This window comes from Enhydra lutris, unplaced genomic scaffold (genome assembly GCF_002288905.1).
Source record: "Enhydra lutris kenyoni isolate GAN:26980312 unplaced genomic scaffold, ASM228890v2 scaffoldscaffold21, whole genome shotgun sequence".
NCBI classification, from domain to species: Eukaryota; Metazoa; Chordata; class Mammalia; order Carnivora; family Mustelidae; genus Enhydra; species Enhydra lutris.
Window position 1 is genome coordinate 43,336,511 of NW_019154105.1, and position 8,568 is coordinate 43,345,078.

General features: G+C 36.6%; 1 pseudogene across 1 annotated transcript; it reads right to left on the reverse strand.

The window, feature by feature from the left end:
* Positions 1-4,874: 4,874 nt before the first annotated feature.
* LOC111149230 lies at positions 4,875-5,792 on the reverse strand (annotated as a pseudogene). Its single transcript, XR_002640750.1, has one exon. The product of XR_002640750.1 is annotated as a CCR4-NOT transcription complex subunit 7 pseudogene (transcript).
* Between the last annotated feature and the right edge of the window lie 2,776 nt (positions 5,793-8,568).

Consider the following 8,568-nt stretch of genomic DNA (forward strand, 5'->3'; position numbering starts at 1 on the left):
TGTGGGTTATTTCTTTCCAACTCCAAATTCAATGATGTCAGGTTGGAAACTTGAAATTGGCCACCATGACTGCATTTGTCCCATGAACTTGGAAACTTTACAGATAGGTGCCTTTCCTCCACTCCCCTCCAGAGCAGCGGTTGTTACGCGTTTACCAGCACACCACAGAGAATATGTAAGCCTACTCTGTATTTAGGTTACACTGGGAAGAAAGAATATAGTATTAATCATCAGACACAGCCTTGATGTCCAGTTCTGCAAAAAAATGACTTCTAAGAGCTAAATCAACTTCAGCTATACAGAAAAATAAAAACAATTCTTTAATCTGTGTCAGTCAAGACTGTAAAATTGTGAAAACAATAAATCTGTTAGTTGAATGAGTAAATAACCTGATGTTATCCTAAATATTAACTATCAGAATTCAAGACAAATATGATACCTTATTACTATTCCATTCACCCTTAACCATGTCTGTTTTCCCTACTGAGAAAGCTTTCTGCAGCAGTGATACTTTTGTTTTAAACATGTTGAGTTAGCCATCCAGAGAGTGAAAGGCAGCGTTCCCGATGGTTTTGTTAATGCATGGCTTGTTGCCCGTTGCACTGAACTACTTACTGTGCTTCCAGAGATATCCATACTGTCAGTACCATCAGCAGGGTTTTTTTTTTTTTTATATTCAATTCATAAATTGGTGCCAAAGTAGCTTACACATTGGCATCAATTACTAGCTTCTCATAGTGGTTTTTAGGGGAAAGCAACATCAAAGCTTTTGGTAAAGTCTGGAATTTCCTAGATATAATTTTGCCCAGTATCTGCCATATGTATCTGTTTTCCCTATACTGTCAGCAGGCAACATGAGTTAGTCTAAAAAACCTATAGCGAGGGGACTACCTTAGTTTGGGGCTGACGAGTCCCCAAGAAATGCTCTCTGCTTACCTATCCACCTGTCAGCTTGTGCTAAGCATCATTTCTCTGAAAGGCCTTTTCTGATTCACACAGTCTAAGGAGTATATTTTTAAAAAAAGCAATATTTTCCATCAAAACATTTATAACTTTGCATTTATTATAAGTGATTAATAAATAAACACCAACCAGACTGTAGGATCAATGAAAGTCTGATCTTCTTAGCTTTTCCTATCTATTGTTAGATCACTACAATACTATATAGCTTGTAGTGAATACGGATATGGATTTGTGGAATAATTGAATGATAATTAGAAAAAATATGTGCAACAATTAATATTTTTATATATTTCCAAAGAAATCTTATAAATAATATTCAAATAGTAGGAAAATACGATTCAAACTGGTAAGAAAGAAATACAAATGAGAAACAAAGAAATGTTTAGCATCACTATTATTCCACAAATCTGATATTAAACCATCATTTAATAAACAAAAATAAATACTAGTGGTAGTGAGGTTTTGATAAGCAGATACTCAAATTGCCAAATGGAAGAAATAGAACTTTCTGTACTTTTTCTGGTGGATAACTGGTTAGTATCAATACAAATGAATACTTGTCTCCTCCAATAATTCCATTTTGTTCAACTGTCTTCAGGAAATGTATACAAAGATGGATAAAACAAAATGTTCACTAAAACATTATAATGGAAATTAAACAATCAAAAGTATAGGATTAGTATAATATTTTAGTTATGAAGAAAGTATTAGATAACAAAATGATGTAGTACATATCAACTGATTGACTTAGCAATTTATTGACTATATATTTTAGTGAGATTCAGTGATGAGGAACTTTAAATGTTTTATGTGTCACATCCCAGAAGGATACGCACAAATGAGTTTGCAGTGTGCTTATCTTTGATGTTACAAATCTTCAGGTATTTCAATTTTTTTTTCTTTGTGTGTTTATAAATACTGAGTGTTTTCTTCTTTGATATTGCATTACTCGAATAAATTATTAAGAGAGGATTAAAAGAACTAGTGGTAAAGCATGACATAGTTTCTTTAGCCCACTGAAATTGGCTTAAAGATAAATGTTTCAAAAGAGAAGAGATGGGTTTGAATATTGAAGCAGGCATTTTTAAACTGGGAATTTTATAGATAGGAGCTTAATACTTTCACATCAAAGCTGTTATTTTCAAATTTAACTTTCTGTTGTATCAGAAATATTATTTTGGTGTATTCTTAAGAAAGAGACATTGTTAGATGGTCAAATGTTAAGGTCTAAGTTTAAAGTGAGTTACTTTTTTTTTTTTTTTAAATTTCAAATAATATAAAGAACAGATTGCGTTTTTTCCCCATTAGGTGGTAAGTAGCAGCAAATGATTTTGGCTTTCTACAGGTCTGTCTTTTCCCCTTTTTTAACTGCCAGGGCAGAAACAAGTTAAGTTCATATAAATGGGGAGCACCTGCTGTGGAAAACATCTCTTTTGACTTAAAAGGAGCATTAAAGCCTCTCACTTCAAAGTGAAATGATGACCAAAAAAGTAAGTATTTAGATATCCAGGTTATAAAAATTTACAAGTAAGAAAAGTTTGTTTCACCGCTTTTATTTGTTTGTTTGTTTTTGTTTTTGTTTTTGTTTTTGTGGGGCAGTGTTTACTGGTGACCAGTACATCTATTGTTATTATTCTTAAAATATGATGAAGCAGGAAAACATGGTGGTGATAAACACAGTCTTAGGGTAAAAAGACCTGGGTTTTGGCCCTAACTCCACAACCTGCCAGTTCAGTGACTGTGAACTAGTTGATTATGTAACTGGTAGATGGATAATAACAATACTTATTCACAGGATCATTGTTGGAATTAAGTAATATATATAGTACTCAGTCAGTGTTAATTTTTCATGCATCTCATTGGAGTGACTCAGTAAGGCCTTAATAATTTCCAGTTGTACTTTCCATCTTAAAGGCACTAATACTTTGACTATTCTTCTCAGGATAAAGTCAGTTCCTGGGCTTTGACTTATCCTGACTAGCCATCTGACAAAACATGTACATCAAAATTCTTCCCTAAGTCAGCTTCCAAAAAAGTTACCTTTTATAATAATAAATATAATAATAAATAATAAATAGATAATAATAAAATAATTATTTTTTTTTCCTTAAGAGCACATTTCTAGAACTTCCCATTAGTACACTGCTAGGTAGAATTTGGCTACCTCTTTTCATTCTATATTTTTTTAATTTAATTTATTTATTTTTTTATAAGAAAACATTTCTGAAGGCTTTATTTACAAAAGCTTTAAAAACAAATAATACCCTCTCTTTTGCAAATAACGTTTTGTTTAAAAAGGACCACCCAAAAAAAAAATAAAAAAAAAAAAAAAAAAAAGGACCACCCAGTTATAGCATTGTAATATAATGAATAATGTACAAAGAATTTAACCAAAAGGTACCACTGGTAACTTACATTTCAGCAATGTAAGTACTGACTATTTATTAACTAAAATGACAGCTCTTTTCTATGGTGCTCCTTTGAGGACACACATTTTAAAATTCAATGAGTAAGACTAACATTCTCAAGAAGTACAGAGCTCAAGAGAAACCAAAGAAAAAGATTACTAAAAAAATGTATAAACAAGGGTCTTTCCTATTAACATTTAGATCAATTTTATGAGAGTTTGTAATCATGGAAAAATGGCAGGAATTCTTATTCCATTAATGTAACAATACTCAACGGTCAAAATGAATGAGCATTGCCAATGATTGGAGAAAAAAGTTTAGGCTTCTAAGTAGCCTTGAGTCTACATGCAAGGCTGACTTGGCTGAAAACAAACCCTGAACACATTCTGGACGGTGAAATCTGAACATTCACACTAGGTCACTATTCTTGAAAAAGCCAAGGAACATAAAGATGATAAATTAGTAGCAGAGAATCCACCATTAATTGAACCATTAAGGTATTTTTTAAAATTCAAAGCTGAAAATCCAAAAGGTAGTTTTAATTCTCTAGTGTAGCACTGGAAAGAAGTACAAAACAAAGTATTTACTTGTCATGAATAGACAGTCCAAATCACTTCTGACTCAATACCTGGCAAAACAACTATTATGCTTTCTATTATTAATACAACTGCTACAGAAGTTTTAAATTTGCAGATAGTTCTCAGTCAATTCTTGAGTATCTAAGAGGATATATTCAGAAGAATTCTAAAGTTGTATTTTGCAAAAAGGAAAACTTTCTTTTTGCATTTAATTTACAATGAGGTGTACCTGCGTCTGTCGCTCCATTACTAAGCTAGGAGGAGCCTTCGATTCACCTAGCTTTATATTCAGTATTGCCTTTTGCCACTTAAGGGGCTCTGCTCAGTATGATTTTTGATTCAACAACTACTTCACATTTACTTATCCATTTGAGAATTTAGAACCTCTTAGTAAGACTCAATCTACTAAAAAGCACTATATAAGCATTACTCTACAAACCCTCAAAATGCTGAAAAATGGCATAAACAAATAGTATTTTACCAGCAATTTAATGCCTATGAGAAGACAATGCCAGGGAGACCTAACATGTAGATTCTTTGAGTTGGCAGCAACAGCACTGATGTGGTCTACAGAAAGAATTCTGGAGTTCTGCTAGTAATGAGTGTGTCCTTGGATAGAAGTTACTAGTCTCTGGCTTCAGTTTTCTCATCTAAGAAATAGTCTGGTTGGACCTACATGATTCCTAAGGTAGTTTAAATTGTTTCATTTTTTCAGTCTATGAAGAAATCATTTTTTCAGTGCCCTCTGAACTACATTTCAGGAGGACTTATTTTTGAACACTTTCATTCAAGTGTGTTGGACACAGCCTACATGCATCTCTAACCACGTCTTCACTTAATGAGCACTTATTGCCCAAAAACGTTTGCTGTTAGATTTTTAATGTTCTCAACTTAACAACCAACTGAGAAAAAGGCACTGATGTCTTCATACTTCTCTCATTTTGAAAAAGGCCATACCTGTGAGCAATGAATCAGATCCTGCTTGATGCTGTGGTCCTATCCGTTCCAGCTCTAACTGTTCAGCAACTTCCTGTAAACCAGCTTTGAGATTTTTGCAGCTCTTCATGAGGTACTTCACATCATAAATGACAGGAAAAAATAATCGAAGGATCTCAAAGAAGTCAAGTTCTTCTTCAGGCAAGTTAGAGTTGGTCAGGATTTTGATTAAATAGCCAAAGTCATAACCACTATGAAATGATAACCATTTGACCCCTTCGTAGAGGACCACTCCCGATGTCATAAGAAGTTCTGCAAAGTACTGGATCTCAATTCCTTCCTCCTCATGTTTTTTAAACTGGATGCCAGATGTTGTTAGTAGCTCTATAGAGTCCTGGGCATACATGTCCTCCGTCAAATTAAATTTAAAATTAAACTGCCAAGTTGAAGTTCCTGGAGGATATTCTCCTTGCTCATTCATAAATGTCAGTCCTAGCTGAATTATCTTTAACAAGTCTAATTACATCGCAATAGTTGGTACTGATAGTCAGCATTTCTCCTGAATTCTCCAATAGGTCTTGCAACCACACCTGGAAACTCGGTGTCCATAGCAACGTAATTATATCTTCTGATAACTTGACGAATTTTCATCTCTTCATCCAGGTTGCAAGCCCAAACTTCACAAATTCTTTGGCTATGATCTACAGTTGCTGCTGGCATAGTGAGGATACAAGAAGTCTAGATGTCAAGCATCAAAATGTTATACTTGATTGAAGATTTGTTTCATAAAATACTTTATCCTTTATTTTTGTACTTGTGTCGCTGAGCTCGCGCTCCTCCTCCTCCTCCTTGCCATAGAGACAGCAACCAGTGGTGGTGGTGGTGGCGGTAGCGGCCGGCAGCAGCGGGTGCCCCATAGACACCTCACGCCCAGCAAGGGGAAAAGGGGAGCTGGGGCTGCGCTTCATCGTGCTGCGCCGTCGCTTCTCCTTAATTTTATTTTTTAATGAAGATTTTATTTATTTGTTTGACAGAGAGAGAGAGCAAGTGCAAGCAGGCTGAGCCACAGAAGGAGAGGAAGAAGCATCCTCCCCAGCTGAGCTAAGCAGGGAAACCAATGCTGGACTCAAACCCAGAACCCCGGGATCATGCCCTAAGCCAAAGGGAGATAACTAACCGAGCCACCCAGATGCCCGGTGGCTACCTCATTTTAATGCTCAATTCTGTTTCCAACATTTTAAGAAAATGCTTAGCCAAGGTTGTATCAGTCTTTAATATTTTTAGTCATGGTTGTCTGTCAATGATTTTAAGTTCCAAAAAGGTTACCCATCTTCTCTTTAATTCACCATACACGGTAGTTTAACAGAGCATAGCAATAAATTTAGGTTATGATTGGTTTTGATGGTACAAATACATCTAGAGCAAGATTTCTCAACTTTGAACCATCAACTTGTATTGCCAATTTTTTTTTTTTTTTTTTTCTAAGAGGTTGCTGTGCACATTGTAGGGTGGTTTGTAGCTCTCGAGGCTACCGCTGCCATGTACCCACTGGATATTTTGTTATGGTTTCCTAGATTATAGAAGTACCTCCTTCCAACCTAAATGACAACAAAAATGTCTCTAAACATTGTCCAGTGTTCCCTGAGGGGCAAAATAGCCCCTGGTTCTAAATGACTGATCTAGAAAAATTAAAAAGAATCATATCATAATAATTGGTATACTATGCATTTTAATACATATTTTGTCACTCACAAGTCAGTTTGTCATAATTAAGTAAATTGTCTTAAATATATAAGCTCATAATCAGGAATAGACCTATTAAATTTTTATGTAGATAATCAGTTAGAAAAAGTTGATTTTATAACTAAGTACATGGTAAATGTAGAGGCCACCTTTAGACAATAGGCTTGAGCAATGAAAACTTGGTAAAGGCAGAGGGCTCCAAGTGACCCCAACCCCCAGGCTGAATACAGACAGTAGCATCAGGCGACCCACGTCAAAATATCCATAGGCCCTCATTGACTAATGGGCTACTTATTTACAACAACAGTTACCAAAAAGTGAAAATTCCTTATGTCACCATTACCTCCTCATCCTCACCTTTAAAAACAGCCCCCACGGGGTGCCTGGGTGGCTCAGTGGGTTAAGCCTCTGCCTTCAGCTCAGGTCATGATCCCAGGGTCCTGGGATTGAGCCCTGCATCGGGCACTCTGCTCAGTGGGGAGCCTGCTTCCCCCTCTCCCTCCCTGCCTGCCTCTCTGTCTACTTGTGATCTCTGTCTGTCAGATGCTAAATAAAATCGTAAAACAAAACAAAACAAAAAAACAAACAAACAAAAAAAACAGCCCTCACCCATTGCCTCATTGCAGATAGCTTCTCCTTTGCAGTCTTGACCATAGGTCCCTTGAGGTGCTTCAATCAACTTCTATATCCTTTGTTCTGCCCCAGGTGAATTCGTTTCACCACCCACACCATGCTGCCAAGCTACCACCTGATCTTTGCCCCCAACTGATCGTGAGAGACACCACATTTAGACACCACAGCAAAGAGACATTTTTCTTCCATTGTGAATCTTTTTGTTTTGTCCTTCCTGTGATATGTGGCTGTTACACAAAACTGTCACCAGCTAGACTCTAAGACCTGACCTTTACTGCGCAACTGCTTCTACTCTTGGACCTTTATCCCACATTTTTTCCTTAAGGGATAAGCAGGAAAGTAGAGCTTAACCCAGGCAAATGGAAAGCGAAACAGCCCCTGGAGGTATCTGACTGCTCAGACAAGACCTCTGGCCTGCCCAGAGAGTTTGAGCTTCATTCGTGACTTACATCTGTACACAGGGACAAATGAGTGACCTCTAGAATATCTGATGACCTTTGCCTCATTATAATACTAAAATCTCCAACTAAGGAGGAGACTCAGTCTCCTTTACATAACATGCATGTTTACTTACGGTGCTATCTAAATATTTATCCTAACCCTAAATAAAAGGAACCCATTCACCCTTGCTTGGGAAGTCAGGACTTTGGAAGCCATTCTCTGTGACTTCCTTATGTGCTACAAATTTTTCTTTGTGTGACAAATCAACCCAGAGCTTTTGCTGGCTTACCAAGGAGTGAGCTCATGTTGGTTCAGTTATAGAACCAGCCAGTGGGGCATCTGGCTGGCTGAGTCGCTAGACCACTAGACTCTTAATTTTAGTGTTGTCAGTTCAAGCTCCATGTTGGGCATGGAGCCTACTAAAAACAAAATAAAACAAAACAAAACAAAACCAGCTGTAGGCATATGTCCCAGGATGAAGGCTGCCTCAGGGGTGGGATTGAGCCAAACCAGAGGCTTCTTATGTACACTGTTTACTAAAGTATGTTTTAGTTTGCCTTCAGCATAAATGAAAAATCCAAATTTCACTTAACCTATGAAAGAATGTTGCAGAGTTGAGAACGGAAAGACTTAGCATGCCTCTAATATTTGCTAAATGCTAACAATTACGTTTGTGGTAATATATAAAGAATATGGATTTCTGAGTAAGAAATGTTTGGGCTAAATCCTCTTGAAAAATTACTAGTTGTGTAATATCAGGTATTGGTTTGCAGCCTTCTTGGGAGCTTCGCTGGTGAAAGCTGAAACTGGCCCTAGGGCAGGGAGAGGCCAGAAGTCACTCGGATTGGTTGGTGGTCTTGTTAATA